Source organism: Panthera pardus, unplaced genomic scaffold (assembly GCF_024362965.1).
Source record: "Panthera pardus isolate Hobbes unplaced genomic scaffold, ASM2436296v1 HiC_scaffold_13, whole genome shotgun sequence".
Lineage (NCBI taxonomy): Eukaryota > Metazoa > Chordata > Mammalia > Carnivora > Felidae > Panthera > Panthera pardus.
In genome coordinates this window covers 130,778,228-130,797,686 of record NW_026526688.1, presented here as the reverse complement: position 1 = coordinate 130,797,686, position 19,459 = coordinate 130,778,228, and the positions used below count along the sequence as shown (strand labels likewise).

At 35.7% G+C, this 19,459-nt stretch overlaps 1 protein-coding gene across 4 annotated transcripts in view; it reads right to left on the bottom strand.

The window, feature by feature from the left end:
- Positions 1-19,459, bottom strand: part of SNCA (synuclein alpha) — a 155,114-nt gene that overhangs the window by 115,451 nt on the left and 20,204 nt on the right. The window lies entirely within an intron of this gene.

Here is a 19,459-nt window from a genome sequence, read left to right as displayed (position 1 = left end):
ATAGGGTCATATCTGTGATGGCCCTTACCCCAAAGAGCTCACAATTTGGCAAGAAAGCACTCAACTAATGACATTACAACTGATCACTGCTATAAACATGGTACAAGTTTCCTTTGGAATACAAAGAAAGAATCATTGAAGACTATAGATACTAAGCTTTTTTGTGCCAGGTTCTGGGTCCATATTTATCTCATGTACAGTCTATCACATCTCTTAGATGTGAATTTTATTATTCTCATTTATTATAGAGAATGTAACTGAACAATGAAGCAATTTGTTCATGATAACAAAGCTAATGAAGTTAGTATAATTCCACTTTTCAAGGAAAGTTGGAAAAAGCTACATTATATATCCTTAACTAAAGGGGCCATTTCTAGAACTCAATTTACTATAATTCAAACTGCACTACATACAATAGATTACTTCATAGCTTGTTGATAGTTGATAAGTATAGGATCTTTACATGGAAATTCTTTTTTTCTTTTTCTTTTTTCTTTTTTTTTTTTTCTGAGAGCCAGTGGAGGAGGTGGAGAGAGGGAGGGGACAAAGGATCTGAAGCGGGCTCTGCACTGACAACAGAGACCCCAGCGTGGGTCTCGAACCCAAACCATGAGATCACGACCTGAGCCGAAGTTGTATGCTCAACAGACTGAGCCACTCAGGCATCCCTACATGGAGATTCTTAAGGGTAGGATTCCTATTTACTCAATAATCAGTTCCAGTCATTGTCTCTGTATTCATATTGCTGTTTGATTTTGTTTTTCTTCTATCAGTGAAAGAAAGAAGGCAAGAAAGCAAGCAAGCAAGAAAGACCAACACACATAAAAACTATCTCATTCTCTTTATGACCTTCAGTACCAAGTAAGACTGATAGAATATCAGGATAAATTTGTGGCAGATTTAGTATCCTGTCTGTCTCATTTTCATGGTTTCCAAGAAGTTAATAGGTTTGTAATGATGATAGTCTGATAAGGAGAAAAAAAAAAAAAGAAAACACTGAACCGTCTAGAGTATAAAACAGATTCGAGAAAACTATTCCTTAGCTTTCCTGAGATTTTTCAGGCTTAACTATTACACAGAGATGCTATATTCTTTTTCCCTAAGATCTAAGAGCATTTCTTACTCATTCTTGTATCCTAAAATTTACCATAGTGTATGGCACCATATGGAAATTCATCAAATATTAGTTGAATATCAGATGTGAAAGGAGTTGGTGATATAACTATAATTTCATATAATTTTTGTGGGTTCACTTATGTTCTATACTTGCAACAAGGTTCCTTTTAAGTTATTTTGCTGTTAGAATCACTATTGGTTGCTATTTAAGAGATCACCTCAACCTTCATTCAAAATACATTTAAAAAGAAAGAAAACTAAAAACTTAAATGTGTGTCTAACAGAGATTACATAAAGATTCTGAAATAGGCAGGTGAAAGATTGCCAAGTTTTAACGTCTATGCGGTAATAGGCCCTGAAAAGAAGTACTGGCTCTATCAGCTTGTGTTAAATGTACCCCAGTGAAGCCAAACAATGGTATTCCCAGAAACAATGCACCTTAGAAGAGTTAATACCAGCTAAATACATTTAAAAAAAATTTTTTTTTAATGTTTATTTACTTTTGAGACAGAGAGAGACAGAGGATGAACGGGGGAGGGTCAGAGAGAGAGAGGGAGACACAGAATCTGAAACAGGCTCCAGGCTCTGAGCTGTCAGCACAGAGCCCGACGTGGGGCTCGAACTCACGAGCCGTGAGATCATGACCTGAGCCGAAGTCGGATGCTTAACCGACTGAGCCACCCAGGCGCCCCACCAGCTAAATACATTGTAACAGTATCATGCCAACTTCTGTTCCAGTAAGGCATAGAGAAAATAACGTATCTCTAACAAGAAAAACTTCAATGCTGTATTAACTGGTGATTGCATTTAAAATATTTTAAAACACATTCCAGAGGCACCTGGGTGGCTCAGTTGGTTAAACATCTGACTCTTGATTTTAGCTCCAGTCATGATCTCCTGGTTTGTGAGAGAGAGCCCATGTTAGGCTCTGCACTAACAATGGGGAGCCTGCTTGGTATTCTCTCTTCCTTTCTTTCTGTCCCTCCTCTCTTCCTTCTCTCTCAAAATAAATAAATAAACTTTAAACACACACACACACACACACACACACACACACACATTCCCTAAAGTAACAGATATAATTCTAAAAAAAACCCAAAAACCTAATAAATCGTCCTTCAATAGTCTGAAAAGAAACAAGTAGAAAACAAATTAAGCAAAGAATATTAGAACTCAGAAGTTAATAGAAACTAACATGAAAAGCAAGTTGATAATCAAAAGTAAACCTTTGGGATTTTATCAAAATAAAAAGCTTCTGCACAACAAAGGAAACAATCAACAAAACTAAAAGGCAACCTGTAGAATGGGAGAAGATATTTGCGAATGAAATATCTGATAAAGAGTTAGTATCCAAAATATACAAAGGACTGATATGATTCAACACCCCAAAACCAAATAATCCAATTAAAACATAGACAGAAGACACAAATAGACATTTCTCCAAAGAAGACATCCAGATGGCCAACAAACATGGAAAGATGCTCAACATCACTCATCATCAGAAATGCAAATCAAAACTACAGTGAGATATTACTTTAGACCTGTCAGAATGGCTAAAATCAACAAGAAAAGAAACAAGTGTTGGTGAGGATATGGAGTAAAAGGAACACTCGCGGAATGTTGGTGGGAATACAAACTGGTGCAGCCACTGTGGAAAACAGTATGGAAGCTCCTCAGAAAGTTAAATATAGAACTACCCTATGATCCAGTAATTGCATTACTGTGTATTTACTCAAAGAATACAAAAACACCAATTCAAAGGGACACATGCACTCCTATGTTTTTAGCAGCATTATTAACAATAGCCAAGATATGGAAGCAGCCCAAATGTCCATTGAGTGAGAAACAGATAAAAAAGATGGTGCTATATACACACAATGCAATATTATGCAGACATGAAAAAGAATAAAATCTTGCCATTTGTAACAACACGGGTGGAGCTAGAGAGCATAATGTTAAGTGAAATAAATCTGTCAGAGAAAGGCAAATACCATACAATTTCACTCATGTATGGAAATTAAGAAAACAAATGCACAAAGGGGAAGAAAGAGAGAGAGAGAGAGGAAGAAACAGACTCTTAACTATAGAGAGCAAACTAATGGTTATCAGAGGGGAGGTGGGCAGGGAGGATGGGTGAAATAGGTGATGGAAATTAAGGAAGGACTCTGTCATGATGAGCACTGGGTGATACATTGAATTTTTGAATCACTATATTGTACACCTGAAACTAATAAAACACTATATTAACTACACCAGAATTGTAATTTAAAAAAACATTAAAAAATTAGAAATATAAATTAGAAAACAAACAAAAAAGTAAGTTGCAAATCAATTATACATGTATTCAAAGGAAAAAAGAGTTCATGAAAAACATTCAATAAATATAAATTTTAAAGCATATTTTACCAAATTTTTAAAAGTAATTTTAAAAGAATTAACCAAAAAATACAAAATAAAAGAAGAATTAACCATGATGGTAGCAAAAGCCATTTCTTTCTATATGTTTGGCTGATATGGGTTCAAAGTTTGGGTAGAGAATAACTAAATGAAAATTTAGCGCTGAATTAATACCACTCAAAATAAAATGGATAAACAAAACAAAATTTGGCACACTGATTTATATAACTAATTTCCCCAAATTTTTACTGTGGTAGAAAGTATTAACTCCAAGCAAATATCCAAATTTATCTGAACATAAAAAGTGAGGATGATCACCATCACTGTGGCCATTAATTCTACCTTTGTGAGGCAGTATGGAAAAGGCCACAGTGGTCTGCTCTCTGGCTCATCACATTTTACTCTATCAATTAGAAGGGATCTGGGGACAGGAAGTAGAAAAAGACTGTGGCCCTGAAGCATTTTTGCTCACTCAATTTTCACTGACATCTAGATCTGAGAGATATATTTTGGATTAAGAAAGATCAAATATATGCAAAATCTGCACTGGATGTGAAACTAGGGGCCTTTATACATAATTTTGCTGTAGGGTATCCATTGATCCCCTCTTATAGAGAAGGGATTGTTAAATTAAAATGGTTTCCACCAGATCAAACATTACAGTTGGTAGAATTTATCTGTAGTTTTAGACAGATCCTCATTTGTTTTATCCAAAGATACATCCTGAAATTAAAATTTTCTAGATAAATCAGTGTAACCTATGGATGAAATAAGTTACAAAAAGCCTTCTTTTTGACTCTTGATCAATATTCTGAGATGACTGCTCCCCATCACAAAGGCTAACTGGTTTTTTATGTTTTTCTCTGCTCCTAATGAAATCTGTATTGCTGACGTATTCTGGAAAAAATAAATAAAGAAGACTGGTATCTCAGCCAGTGCCTCCCGGAGTTCCACATGGCTGATGAATCCAGGCAGTGACAAATGACACACTATTCCTCCATATGCAGCCTTTCTCTCCCTCTCATCTTCTCATAGCTGAACACTGTCACATTCCTTGCAAAGGAAACACATTTCATAGCTGTCATCCTTGCATAAAAGGCAGAGGGAAGGGAAAATCCCTTTATCAATCTGCCTAAACATTCCATTTTATTATTTACATATCAATTATCATGAGAAAACACTGAGTGTGTGTTTAGATAGAAAGTGTGGAAAGTTGCTTTGGAAGGCTTTACTTTCAAAGGAAAACATGTAGTAGAAAGTGAGGAGCAAAAGAATCCTCTTTTTCAAGAGCAATAGGAAGCCTCCTGCCTTGATATTCCTCATCTTCTTTCTGGCATCTCATGCTCACCAACTGCCTAATATTGGATGCATGTGGATCTGCCCATCTGTCCAACAGTCAATCTAATTTATGTGACTTACTAGGAAAACATTTAATGGAATATGAATAATATATAGTGATAAACAGTTTTTTAAATCTCCAAGATTTATCTTACGAGTAAAAACATTACATTGTTCTTAGGGAGAAAGTTAATTTCACATACCCATGTAGGATCAACTAGAATTGTTATACAAGCATGGAAAAGCAAGAACTTTTGTGATAAGTATGCGAGATACAAGTAATTTTATTAGAATCGGCCCACATTCTATAATATACTAACTTACTAATATGCACCAAAAATCACACAGAAATCTGAAGTAGAGAATGACCTTTGCCATTTTATACATTCTTGAAGTTTGTCTTTTTAAATTAAGATAAAAAAATTTTCTGGTTATTTAGTTTTTTTGCAGAAGACTATAGCATTTGCCTTTGCTTTCAGAAGAAGAAAAACAGTCCCTATTTAAATGAATAAAATTCATTTTATATACACTTATTATGTATTGGAAATGTACTTGGAAGGCCAGCATAGCTGGAGGGCAGTGCACCAGTGGAAAAGGGAAAGGACATAGAGCTTAGTGAGAGCCACCGGATGTAGGGTCTGTAAACCACAGTAAGGATTTGGATTTCATTCTGTCTGTGAAAGGAAGCCACTAGATGGTTGACAGCAGGGGAGGGATGATTTGGGTTTTGTTTCAAAAGAATTACTGTGACTGGTAGGGAACAGAGTGGGGTGTGTGAGTAGAAGCAGGGAGGTCACTTCAGAGGCCAGGGAAGGAGTCCAGGTGAAGAAATGATGAACACCTGGCCAAGGATGGTGGAACAGAGAAAGGAGCCATGGTAAGATCAGGGGTATATTTTGAAATACAGGTGAACTGATTAGCTATAGAATTGGATGGAGGATGTGAAAGAAAAAGAATCAAGGATTCTTTCAATGTTTTCACCTAAGCAACCAAATATGAATAGTATATCTGCAGATGCTAGGAACACTAAGTAAGGTGAAATTGCTACACATTTCAGCAGTTACAGAATGCTGTTTTGTATTTCTGGAGGCTTGAGCTGGACTTTTTAGACCAGGTAAAATTCAGACAGGAAGCCTAAAAGCCTTCTCGAAGGTAAAGCAGAGTTAAAAATTACATATTAGATGAGGTAACTGGAAAGTATTTTGAAAACACTTGTCTGCCTAGACTGAAGAGTTTTGTCGAGCAATTGTGACATCTCTGATTAAAAAGAAAGAGAGACCAAAGAAAATTGGTCTTGAATAACAAGATTATGTCTTGGGGCTTGATTCTATAGATAGTGGACAGCCACTGGCTAATTTTTCCAGAACTAATCTAGCTTGTAACTTCCAAATTATGTTAAGGAAAGTACTGCCAAAAGCCATTTCATAGATTCCAAAGATAGATCAATGTAGATGCATTTATAAAATGGTTGAACTCTGAGAAGGACCAAGAAGATTTCTAAATTGCTACCATAAATTTCATCACACACACACACACACACACACACACACCTCGCACCCACCCTCGTGTATATACACACATCAACAACACTAACCCACCACTCACAGCATAAAATAGTACCTTCCTCAAGTCACATTGTTTGTAGTTTCTTTTTAGAACGGTATCAATTACTTTCAAATTTCTATTTGCAACTGAATTCTACGTCTCCTCAATACATATGTCATTCTTATTATGTTTCAATAAACTCTTAGGTCCAAAAATACAACATTTTAAAATGTGACTTTAGGCATTTGGGATGATCAGATCTTCTAGTTAGGACCAAAAGGCAGTGTCTATTAATGAGATACTCACAGGTTATAGGAAAGACTAAAGCATATAAAGGTCTTCCTAGTCCATGTACAAGGTCTTTGTTCATATATAAAATAAATTGTACACTGTGGATGAATTTATCTAATTCCAAGAGAAGTAAACTCCAGTTAAAAAAAGTATATTTTTACAATTTTCTTTTTTTTTCTTTTGTTTTGTTTATTTCTAGAGAGAGAGTGTACACGTGAGAGCATGTGCATGTGTGTGCGCGAACAGGAGACGGGCAGAGAGAGAGAGGGATGGAGAAAGAAAATCCCAAACAGGCTCCTCACTGCCAGCATGGAGCCAGACACAGGCTGGAACCCACAAACTGTAGGATCATGACCTGAGCCAAAATCAAGAGTCGGACGCTTAACCGACTGAGCCACCCAGGTGCCCCTACTTTTACAACTTTCTATATGTCATCAGATTAACAAAAGCATTAAAAGTTTATTTGCAAGCTTAAGGAGATCTGAGTATACATGAATATAAAATGATGACAGCTTTCTCAGAGCCCAAAAGATTTGCATTAAAATTTTGCAAAGTCAAATCTTGTAAGGCAAGATAAACTTGCCAAAAATGAAAGAACGAATAAAGCATTAAACTCATTCAGGCAGTATAACTCATTACTCTGCAAAAATCTTTGTTCAAATTTATCTTGAAATTTGGAGGTAGTACCCAGTATTATTAGATAAATAAAAAGACAATCGCTGAAATGGTATTTTAATTTGGTTTGACAGTTGGGATCAAGAGAAATAAGGACTATAGCCAGATATATCTGAGAAATAATAAGAGACTATGAGTGCTATGATACCTCACTCAGAGACAGCCTTTCTCTAAACTTAAACGGAAGGAGGTTGGGGAAGCAATCTTCAAGCAGTCTGTGAAACCAATAGACTAACAAACTCCTACATATACTCATCATGATGAAGAGCTAGATATCAATGCCTAGAGCACAATAAATTGGTTTTGTACATCACTATATTTCTGATGATGCCTGGCATAGCATTTCACACACAGCATGACTTTAACAAATACGGACCAGATGAATGGATGAGTAAATGGGTGAATGGATGAATAACTAATAGTATAACTATATTTTTAAGTACCCATGAAACTGATTTTTTTTAATTCGTTGAACAAACATAAACAGAACTGGGACACTAAGAAGGAAAATTGGCTTCTTTAAGTTCTAATTATGGTCAAACCAGCAGAATGTTTAGTCACATAAATGTTGAATATAGTGGAATATTATAAACACCGCTTATTATGCTTTTGTTATGAGTCTGATACATACTTATTAAAGGAAATTAAAGAAAATATAAGTAAGCAAGGGGAGCCAATAAAATGACTATAATCCGTGACCCAGAAAAAGTCTACTGTAGTGTTTCCTCAAGGACATCGTGGGAGGACTTTTTGTGGTTGCTGTAATGCCTGAGGGATAGTGCTGGCATCTCACAGGCAATGCCTGTGAATGAGAGAGTTCTCCAAAGCAAAATATTATTCAACCAGAAATGCAAAGAGTGCTTCACTGAGAAAAACTGAGAGCCTGATGCATTTACTTGAGGTCTTTATACATACATACACCAGGCACAGATGGTTTCTAAATAGAAATAGGTAATACTATACAAACTGTTCATATTGTTTAGTAATCTGTTCTTTTCACTTAATGCAACAAGAGCGTCATTCCACTCCATGAAGTATTCTATTCTTCTACTCCAACATTTTAATGGCTGTTCAGCATACCACTGTATGGATCACCCATATCTTAGGCCTTATCAACCTTATCTAAAACCCTATTGTCAAACTACTAACAATTTTCTTCAACTTAATATTATAATCAATGCTGAGATGAATATCCTTATATTTAAATTCGTGATCAGTGGGGCCCCCCGGGTGGCTCAGTCAGTCAAGCATCCGACTTCAGCTCAGGTCATGACCTCACAGTTTGTGAGTTTGAGTCCCACATTTGGCTCTGTGCTGACAACTCAGAGCCTGGAGCTTGCTTCAGATTCTGTGTCTTCCTCTCTGTCTGCTCTCCCCCGCTCACACTCCATCTCTCTTTCAAAAATAAATAAACAAAAAATATAAATAAATAAATTCATGATAATTTATTTTTTTTAATTTTATTTTAGAGAGAGAGAGAGAATAAGCTGGGGGGAAAGGAGCAGAGGGAAAAAGAGAGAGACTCCCAAGCAGGTTCCATGCTTAGCACAGAACCTGATGTGGGGCTCAATCCCATGACCCTGGGATCATAACCTGAGTCAAAATCAGGAGTCAGACGCTCAACTGACTGAGCCACCAGGTGCCCCTAAATTAATGGTCATTTAAATTCTTAGAAGTGAAACTGTTGATTGAAAGAATATACATAATTTCAGTGCCTTTAATATAGATTTCCAACATGTACTCAAGAATGATATGTATCAATTTGTGCTCCAACCATCATGTTGGTGATTGAGTGGACATCTGTCACATAAAGTTGCCAGAAATGTGAAACACCAACTGAAGGCACTGTAACCTTGGGTAATAGCTGTATTAGGCAATTCCCTATCCCACATTTAAACAGGTGTGAGGATTGCTGTGAAATAAGATCACAGTTGAGCCACTGAAAGTAAATTATAAAAGCTCAAGTGCCAGACCCTTTTCCATTGTTTTCCCAACAGTAAAGTATAAAAAGAAAGAGGAGAGAGATTTCTAGGCAAATAGATTTGAAAGAAAGTATTAGTGGAGTGTCAGAATCTGTATTTTGCTCTGAATACTTCTCTCTGAATATTTCTTTATGAGTGGTAACTCATGAAGTTGGAGAGGTCTGTGAGCTGGGCAAGCTCACATCTCATTCCCTGGTGGGACTCTGCCTGAAGAGTAAGACCAAATAATTTTCCTAATGCTAATAGAGTATGAGCAAATAATCACACAGACATGGGGGGCTGACATACCAAGTTGGAGAGTTTAATCTTGCTCCCCTCACACCTACATCCCCTGATTCCTGAGAGTTGAGGCTGGTGTGGCAGGGGTTCCTAAGTTTCCCCTGAGCCCAGATCAGGTAAAAAGAGGAGTATATGGGCTCTGGTGGCCAAGTGTGGATGACAGAAGCAGGGGATGACAGGAGAACATGAGTGGATAGATGGGCACATTTAGACCATACCACATACCACATCAGAGAGTCACCCCAGGACATTAATAGCTGTGCTAAATGAAAACCAGGCCCAATCAAGAGCAAGGATATTGTTGTTCCTATCCTTCCTTCTTTCCCCCTTTGCAGACATATCACCTCATTTTCAGGTGAACTTGGGGAGAGGAAACTTTGAGCTCATGTTAAGTTCTGGCAACAAGTAAACCTTGCATTTGGTTGAATATTTATACAATAAGTCTGCTTAACATGGGAAATAACTAAACATTAAATGAAAGGCCTTAAATGTTATGAACTAAGCATTAGTGCTTATCATGAAGGTGTCAAAGTCAGATAAGCTTGGGATTGTACCTCCTCTGGAAGCTCCCATTCTAGAAAGTTTTGAAATAGAAAATTAGCTTCAGGAAAAACTCTCTGGCCTTCTTCCCTTCAATGGACTTTCCTTCCTTTGAGTATAAGGGAAGGAGCCGAGAAGATACACGGACAAATCTTAGACATGTCCCTATACAGGTCAGCAGGAAGCTTCATCAGCATTTGGTACAAAAACTTCATAGGAATGAAGAAAGTCATTTCTTTTGCCTTGTTCAAGAGATTTTATAGAAAATGGCTATAAAAGAATAGGATTTAAATATGAGATGCTTAGTCCTGATGATCTCTCTAAATATCTCTAACCCAGGACCTACACACCAACCTTATTAAGAAAAAGACAGCAAGAGTGAATGAGAACAATTTCAGTCAGCCTGAGCTCCAGACCTGAGCTCCACTAAACGCCCAGAACTACTCTCTATGGCTTTGGTATTAAAAAGGCATTTAGAAAAGACAGCACCTCTACTCCTAATAAGATACTAGGGCTCTGGGATTTTCTTCTATTTCAAAGAAAAAAAATTTTAACTTCATTTACACCTGTTTCCCTAAATTATTTCTTTCTATTTATATCATGTGTGTAATATTTAGTAGAACCACATTGAGGAAATCAAAGGAAAAATAACAGTAATGTAACTTCATTTTATTTAGCTAAATAAAGTAGGATGTTCATTGAATGGTTTTTACATTTTCTGTGTTTACAATTTACTTGTATAAATGAGACCTTTAATTATATATCTAACACATTTCAATGAAAATACAGCCGCTTCTTAATAAAATGTCCCCACTGTATAACATGTTACAGTTCATGTTTATCTTTTGTGTGCATGATTTCACTTCATTCACAAAGACTCTGTGCGGTGGCTGACCAGTTACAGACACTCAAGTAGCTTTGGTTTAGAAAGGTTAAATGAATTCTGAGGTCTGGCAATGTGTAACTGAACAAACTGGCCTAAAATTCAAGCCATTAAACATACTTAAAACATTTTGACTTCATTTAATCCAGCCCTTTTATTTCACAGATGAGAAAATCCATGCTCAGAGGGGTGAGATGATATCACTCAGCAGAGGGAGACAAGACCAATTCCATGTTCCCTGACTTAAAGCCCATGCCCTGAGCTTTGAGCCATGCTTTTCCTACACATGACCAAATCAAATGATGCAGGTAAATCAGAAACCCAGTACAAAGATAAAGGTCAGTGGCTATCATGGGGAGTCAAAAGAACAGATATAGAGCAGCTTTAATTAGAAAACTTGTGAACTGCTTTTGTTTTAAATTCCCAAGTGTTAGTTTCCCTTGCAGAAAGACTACGAGGGAAAGGTTATTACTTTAAGCAGTTATTAGTATTTAGTGAAGATTACTTTTTAAGGTGCCTACTTTACATACATCATAATGGTAAAAATTGAAGATGAAGTATTTTTAATGCCATTGTATGCTTTTCATGACAATTATATTAATCTTCAAACTCAGTGATGTAGCTGGAGCACGTGCTTTCTCCAATTTCACTAGATAGCAAATAATACACAGTCTACTGGCCAAAAACTGGGCCCTTCAGACAAAGCTGTATGTACATACTCAGAAAACTCTTGTGGCATAAATTAGCACAGTGTATATTGAAAGGACAATTCTCCACTTTTTTGAGGATTTCCAACAATTAAATAGGATAAAGTGTGTATACGTATGTGAATTGGAGATAATTTGCTATTATGGCTTGTCAGACAGTTAAATTCTAGTCTTAAACTCTTAAATTCTAAAATTCATAAATTAACAGTTCACATGTTATAGTTCACAATTTAAAAAGCTGCCAAATGAATTCATTCTTATGAATTCAGTTCCAAATAAATTTATTATGTTGTGTTAGTGTGAAGAACACAAAGGAAAAGTAAGGTAGTTTCTACTTCTAACCAGGAAGATAAAATATATATTCTTTTAAAAAAACTTTTTTATTCATTCAATTATTTATTTATTCAAAACACATAATTTCTAGCTCAGTGTTCCTTGTATTAATGTACCACCATAGCCATATTAAGAATTAATTACTACTTTGAGAATTTTCAAAATATCTGTTTAGTGATTCTAGAATCACCTGATAGAGGAATATTTAAATTGTAACTTGCCATTTGCAACAATGTGGATGGAACTAGAGTGTATCCTGCTAAGCAAAATAAGTCAGAGAAAGACAGATATGTGATTTCACTCATATGTGGAATTTAAGAAACACAATGGTTAAACATAGGGGAAGGGAAGAAAACATAAGATAGAAACAGAGAGGGAGGCAAACCATAAGAGACTTAAATACAGAGAACAAACTAAGGGTTTCTGGAGGGCCAGTAGGTAGGGGGAAGGGTTAAATGGGTGATGGGCATTAAGGAGGGCACTTTTTGGGATGAGCACTGGGTGTTATATGTAAATAATGAAACACTGGGTTCTACTCCTGAAGCCAAGACTACACTGTATGTTAACTAACTTGAATTTAAACTTTAAAAAATTGTAACTTAAAGATTTCAATGTTTTGCAAAGTTTTGATAAAATTTCTTATAAAAGAATTACCTCCTATTTGAATTTACAAACTACTTATTTTCTCCTCATCAGGGAACAATTGGGTTGATGAGATATATCATTCAACTCTAGTTCCATAATTGTGTAGTTGCATGCAAAACACAATTGGCATCTCATTTACCTTATTTCTATTCCTTTGAATTCAAGTAAATATATTTTGCCCTAGATTTTTGTGTTTTTTAAATATCTATTTTCTTTTGATAAAGCAAACACCCTCAACCATCTCCCTGAAAATTGGAAAACTAAAAGCCTATATCTGAAAGGGCAGAAATTCGAATTATTCTTACTTTTTAGAAACAAGAAAACTGATTATCATTGAAGTTTGGGAAATGACTACTGTATGTCATAATGAAAAAAATACATCTATTACCTTTATTCCTGTCACCGAAACATATTAATATTCTTTTTCCAGGTTTTCCATTGAATTACGAGGTGGAAATACGGCTCAGATGGTAGCAGAGTTTTAAAATGAAAACACCTTAGCTTGAAATCTTTCTACATATAATAGTATCTGATTCATGAAACTATCAAAATTATCATGTTCTTTTTGCAGGTGAAGGGACATTTGCAATAGGTGTTAGCCACATGCACAGTAAAGACTGATTCATAAAAGTATGGTTATTGCTTTCACGGTGCATTCACTGAATTTTAATTCACATTAAGCATTTATGAAGGAATAAGCCAATTTCAGAAATATGGTTTAAAGCTATTTGCTGGTGTGCCTTGAAGCAGTTCTATCAGACTCTTCCTATAATACATTTTCTAACAAACACAACTACTATCACAACTGGTTCTTTGAAGACAGAAATTGGATTTGTGGTCATGTATCTATTGCGGGGTTATAATCCTTACACATTATTAACAACTGGTCCTAGGACTCAGGTGGGAGAATTTTTATGTTTCTGTCTAAACAGCTAAAATATTGTGGCTGTTATCTCTATGTGTGTGAGGTAATTTCATGGCCTGCTGACAAAAACAAAATTTAAAGTAGAATATATATTGAGAGTACAGATCTCTCTCTCATTCTTAACAACAAGCATTTTTTCCCTTATGGTGGATATGTACTTTTTACAGATACATACACAGTCTCAAAGAGCAGAGATGCTCCTTTTTCCCAGGGGTAAATATGTCAGTGCTATGCCAAGACCCCACATTTCTTGAAGGCTGGAGCTATCCGTGTGTTATCCACCTCTGTATTCCTCATGGTGCCCAGCTGAGTGTCCAGCACATACAAAGTACCCATTAAATGAATGAATGCTATTGAATTTTAATGAAAACATAACCATAAGCCTATGTTCCTTACAACTTCATGTACAATTATTGTGCACCTTCCCATTCACAACCTTACAAGATTAAGTGTCATTAGGAATCATGATTAGTCCTTCCCGAACCCAGTGAAATATTATGAGATATAAAGAAAGTCCAACATAACAGATGTGTTTCCAAGTGGAGAGACTCCATGTAATATTAGTGGACTTTCATATGAGCTTCAAATATTGATTTTTTATATGCCACATTGCAAAATATTACTGATTATAGACATGTTAAAACAAAGAAATCAGATCAATTAGGTTTTTTCTTTAGTTACAACATGCTTTAAGCTAAGATTATGATGCTGTTAATCTTGACATCTCCTGTTACCTTGTTATAAACAATACACTATTAAGATTATACCTATAATAGGTATATGCTTCTTCAAAGAAATCTGAAAGATTGACTGTCACCTTTGGCTTATTTATGAAATCAGCATAAATGAGTTAGCTGATGTCAACATCCATCATCTGATTATTTGATTAGAAAGTCTATAATACTCAAGTGTTTAAAAATAAGTCTGCATCAAGCTAGACATCGTAGCTCTGCTAAGTCAAAGGAAAGTTAAGTAGAAGGACATTTAAATGTTATAAATTATGTCAAACCTGTTATTTTTCATTCCTGCTGTGTTTTACTCCTCCAGCACAAACTTGGTTAGCTATCTTCTTATGAATTAATGCAGGAGCACAGCGTATGCATGCTACTATCCATTTGAAATCAATATTTTCCAGATAAGTAGGCTGGAGCCAGTAAAAAATTCTTAAAATCTGATCTATTTTTTTCATACTGTTTAGGCACTTCACTCTGATTCTGAGGAAAAATAAAAACAGATGAACTTGAATATTTCAAGTATCTGAGGCTATAGATATTTCAAGCTTATTTCCTGAATGAAACCTATTAATTTCCATGCAGATAGTTCAATGCCTAAATGGCATGTGATAATGAAGCTGACTCCTGTACTATTTGTCAGTCAGTGGCTCTATAGGAGATGCAGAACTTTCACTCTCTATAAATTGAAAAATATATATTTTACAAAAGTATAGACTTCAGGGACACTGAGGATCCAGCTCTTCTAGAGTATTCCAGAAAGCAATAAATAAACGCTCATTTGTTCAGCAAGGATTTATTTAAGCAGTAACCACATGCAAAGCACTGTTGAGGGGTTGTAATGGAGTCAATGTAGTGACTAGCTGTATACTGCACACATAAATGTACTACAGAACCTCTTACTTGATTGTTGGTTTGTAATAGTCTTGGTATCAGCAGATAACTTGTTCTCAATAGAAGTAGTAAACAAATTTTGTCTATATAACTCTGCTTGAACTTAAAGATCGAGTATTTCTGCCAGTGCATTTGCAGCCTGTTTTCTACCATGCCAATCAAATAAGCTTTAGGAAATAAATTGTGTAGCTATAACCTCTTGTGTGCACACAGGTAAAAATATAGATCAGTAGATGTATTATTCTAATGTATTCAGTAGAGGAGCTAATAATATTTGATAAAGTAAATTCTTAAAATTCAAGACATCCTATTTGTCCTTTAATCTAATGTCTTATAATTAGAAATTAGATCTAAGGATAGCTTCATTCATATGAAATTCAAATTCAAAATAATACTTACATATCTGTCATTATATCTCTCTGTTAACATCAAAAGGAGATAGAGTACACCAAAGCAAACATTCCCAAAGAAATAAACTTATCAAAAACCAGAAAAACCAAAATGAGCTACTGGAGCTCTTGATTAAAGAAAAAAAAAAAGGGGAAGAGAAAACACCACAGGGAGGAAATAAAGAAAAGAAGGAAGGGTGGAAGGGAGAAGGGGAGGAAAAGAAGGAGAGAAGGATGGAGGAAAGAAATGGGCGGGCGGGGGGTGGGGGGAGATTTGTTCCACTAATCAGGGAGTAATGAGCCAAATACTCTCAAAAGGCATGAGGGCTAAACATCAATATAGCCACTCCTTTTGCAGTGTTCTTGATATTCAAGAGAAGCACCAACTGCCAACAGAATGGCACAGCCAACAGTCCACTCCAACAACCCAGTAGTCCTGCTAATCATATCCCTCTTCCCTCCAGTATCATGAAATGAACCACCAAATCTTGTTGATATTACCTCCTACATAGTTTTCAAATTAATCCTTTCCTTTCTCTTCCCCCACTAACATCTTAGAATATGCACTCATCTCCTCTTTCCATCATAGCCCACTAACTGTCCCTGGTTTCCACTCTTCCCTCCCTTTAATCTGTTTCCTGCCTGACAGGTAGAGACATCTATTCAACAGGCAAAATTATAAGCTGACATCCTTGCTTAAAAATTTTTAATAGGTTCCTTCATTCTTAGAATAAAGACCAACATTCTCAACCCAGCCAACCAGGATGTGACCTCCACACACCTCTCCAGCTCCTTCTACCTTATTTTCTGTGGCTCCAGCTACAGTCCATAGTCCCCTCCTACCACATGAGATTTCCTCATGTTGTTACTTTTGCCTGCAATGTTTTTTCTCCAACTTCCACTTGCTTATTAATTGCCAGCCATTTTTCTAGATCTCAGTGCAAACATCACTTCTTCAGGGAAGCCTTTGTAATGTTCTCCCTTACCCCTATTGCATACTAGCTGGGATATCCTCAGCATTATGTACTCCATAGCATTTCACAGTTTAGAACTGCATACATATTGTGTGGCAATTAGATGCTTATTATTAATCTTTGTCACTAGACTGTAAGCTTAATGAAGAGAAAAAACAGTGTATAGTTTTCTGACATACAGTGAGCAAGCATTATTTCTTGACTGAAGAATGAGTATGTCGATGGAATCATTAACAAGTGGTTAAAGCTTCGATAATTTGCTTATTTCCATTTACCAGAATCATTTTGATCAGAGTTTGAATGATGAAATTACACTACTTCACAATCTCATAATGAGCAAATTGAATGATTTATCTAAACTCTCTAGCATTTGGGGGATTTCATAGATACAGCCACAACGGAAAGATTATTAGCATCTTTCTTGAGTTATAATAGAAACTCAGAACATTGTTGCTAAATTGGGCTTTAACAGTTTTCTGGTATAGTTTCTCATTATTTGAGAAAGAGTTTTAGGAGATTCTCAAAAGGTCATCCAGCCTGTTGGTGATAGAGCAAGGATGAAAATCAGCTATTTAAATTCTAGTTTAATTTTTTTTTATAGAACTATACTGCAATTTCTAGGTATTATGGCTTCATTTTCATATTAAAAACTTGGAAGAACTTGTAAGTACACATAAGAGAAATATCTCCAAATGGTTAATTTTGTTATATCATTTAGATTTCTGCTTTAAAGTATGAAGATAATAGTAATATTTTTAGAAAAGTAAAAACCAAGCCCAATTTCTTAAGAAATGAAGCACTTTCATGCCTTATTTGCAATTTACACTGTAGGCCTTACATAGGGGTGGGAAGCGGATGGTACATGTTTCCCTGTTTTTAATATTCTGAAGCATAGAATTTTTCCAGTTATTTCTGGTTGTCCACAAGTCAGCTATAAAAGCTCAAAGGGAAGGTAAGTGATTAGGGAAGGGACATAGTGGATGGGAAAAGCCGTACTGGTATCCAATCAATTACAATTGGCCATGTGATCTTGGACTGCTCGCTTTCCCTCTGCAGATTTCACTTTCCCCATCTGCACAGAGAATTGGTCTAAATCATGGACTCTGTCTATTTATGGGCTTCCAAGATCCCCCTAAGCCTTTCATTGTGTATATTTCTGAGAAGAGAGTCCACAGCTTCTATCAAATTTGGCAGAAGAATCTAGGACACCAAACAGGTTAATTGCTTCTGTACTAATACCTGCGGTCCCTCCTAACTTTTGAAAAGTACTAAAGCTACAAATATAATTATAAATTGAGACAGAACGTAGAAATTTGTATGACTATTAGCACAAGAAATATGATTATTTGAAAAGCGTAATCCACACAGAAGAATACTACCTTCACCAGCCATACATTTCAGTGTAGGCTGAAGAACTTCACTAGAAGCCCAGCCCAGATTTTCTATAACTAGCATAAGTTTCCCAGATGATATAAATACATGTGATAAATTTCAGTATGTCACAGGTTTTTAGTCCTGTGTTTCTAATATCAATGTTTTAATGATCCATCAAAGCAGGCCTGCTACATAGCATTGTATGGAGTGGAAATAACCCAGAGTAGTTTGCCAGCAAGTAAAGCTATTTTCTTATAGTTTTTCAAAATATCTATTCCAAAATCTCTTTGGTTATAACTTTCAGATAGTTGAATAGCCACAGTTGCTATACTATCCACATAATTATTAGATACAGAAATAAAAATCACTTTGCTTGTTTACTTATTTCCTTCCTTCTTTTCCTTCTTAATAAATATTCCTAATTATCTACTATGTGTCGGGTACTGTTCCAGATACTTGTGAAATATCAGTGAACAAAATCAATATATTCCACCCTCATGGTGCTTATATTTTAGGAGGCGGCAAAGAAAATAACAACAGATATTAAAAAAAAAGTAAGTTATTCATGATTCTTAAAGGTGATACATGCTTTGGTATAAAAGGAAAAAAATAAACAGTAGGGAGACTGGGAATACCAGAGGTGAAGAGAATGACTCCAATCTCAAGTAGTACAGGGTAGGCCTCACTGAGAAGGTGTCATTTAACAAGACCTGAGAAGATGAGGCCGTGAACCAAGTATACAACCTTGGGGAAGAGCCTTCTAGACAGAGAGAGGAGCCAGGGCAAGGGAGTTCTTGGTTTGTTTAAGGAGTAGCAAGGAGGCCATGGTGTCAGAGAAACAGCAAAAATGTCTGCTGCTGTGGTCTCGAAATTTATGAAATTTCATATTCCAGTTGACATCTCATTTTCTATCACTTACCTGTCAAAATGAAAGTCATAGTATCTTTTGTATATTCTTACTAGCGTCTCATATTTGTCAAGAAATGCATTCAAAGTTCTGAGAATTTTAAAATCACCCCAAAAGCACAATCTCCAGTTGGTATACAATTTAAGTCTCTTCGTTCCCACAAACATGTATTTGCAAATGAACTGCTATGCGATAAGCAAATGTACCATTTAATAAGAGATGATGTCATTATAAAGAAATCAACTAAAAGATCTTCATTTTGAAAATCTGTCATTTGGGCACAAAGCATTTGTTATGTTTCAACAAAGAGAGATTGCAAGACTCATAGCTAACGTGAAAGCACCCATTCTTTCTGAAATGTCATAGCTCTTTTCATATTTATTACATTTGTTCATTTCATTAACTTTCTTCCAGAAAATGAAACAATCATGATTACTGTACAGTTTTCACGGCATTTATCTGGATTAATGCCTCCAAAAAGAATGCACACATGAAGGTAGATCTTTTTTTTTTTTTTTTTAACGAGAGGAGGGT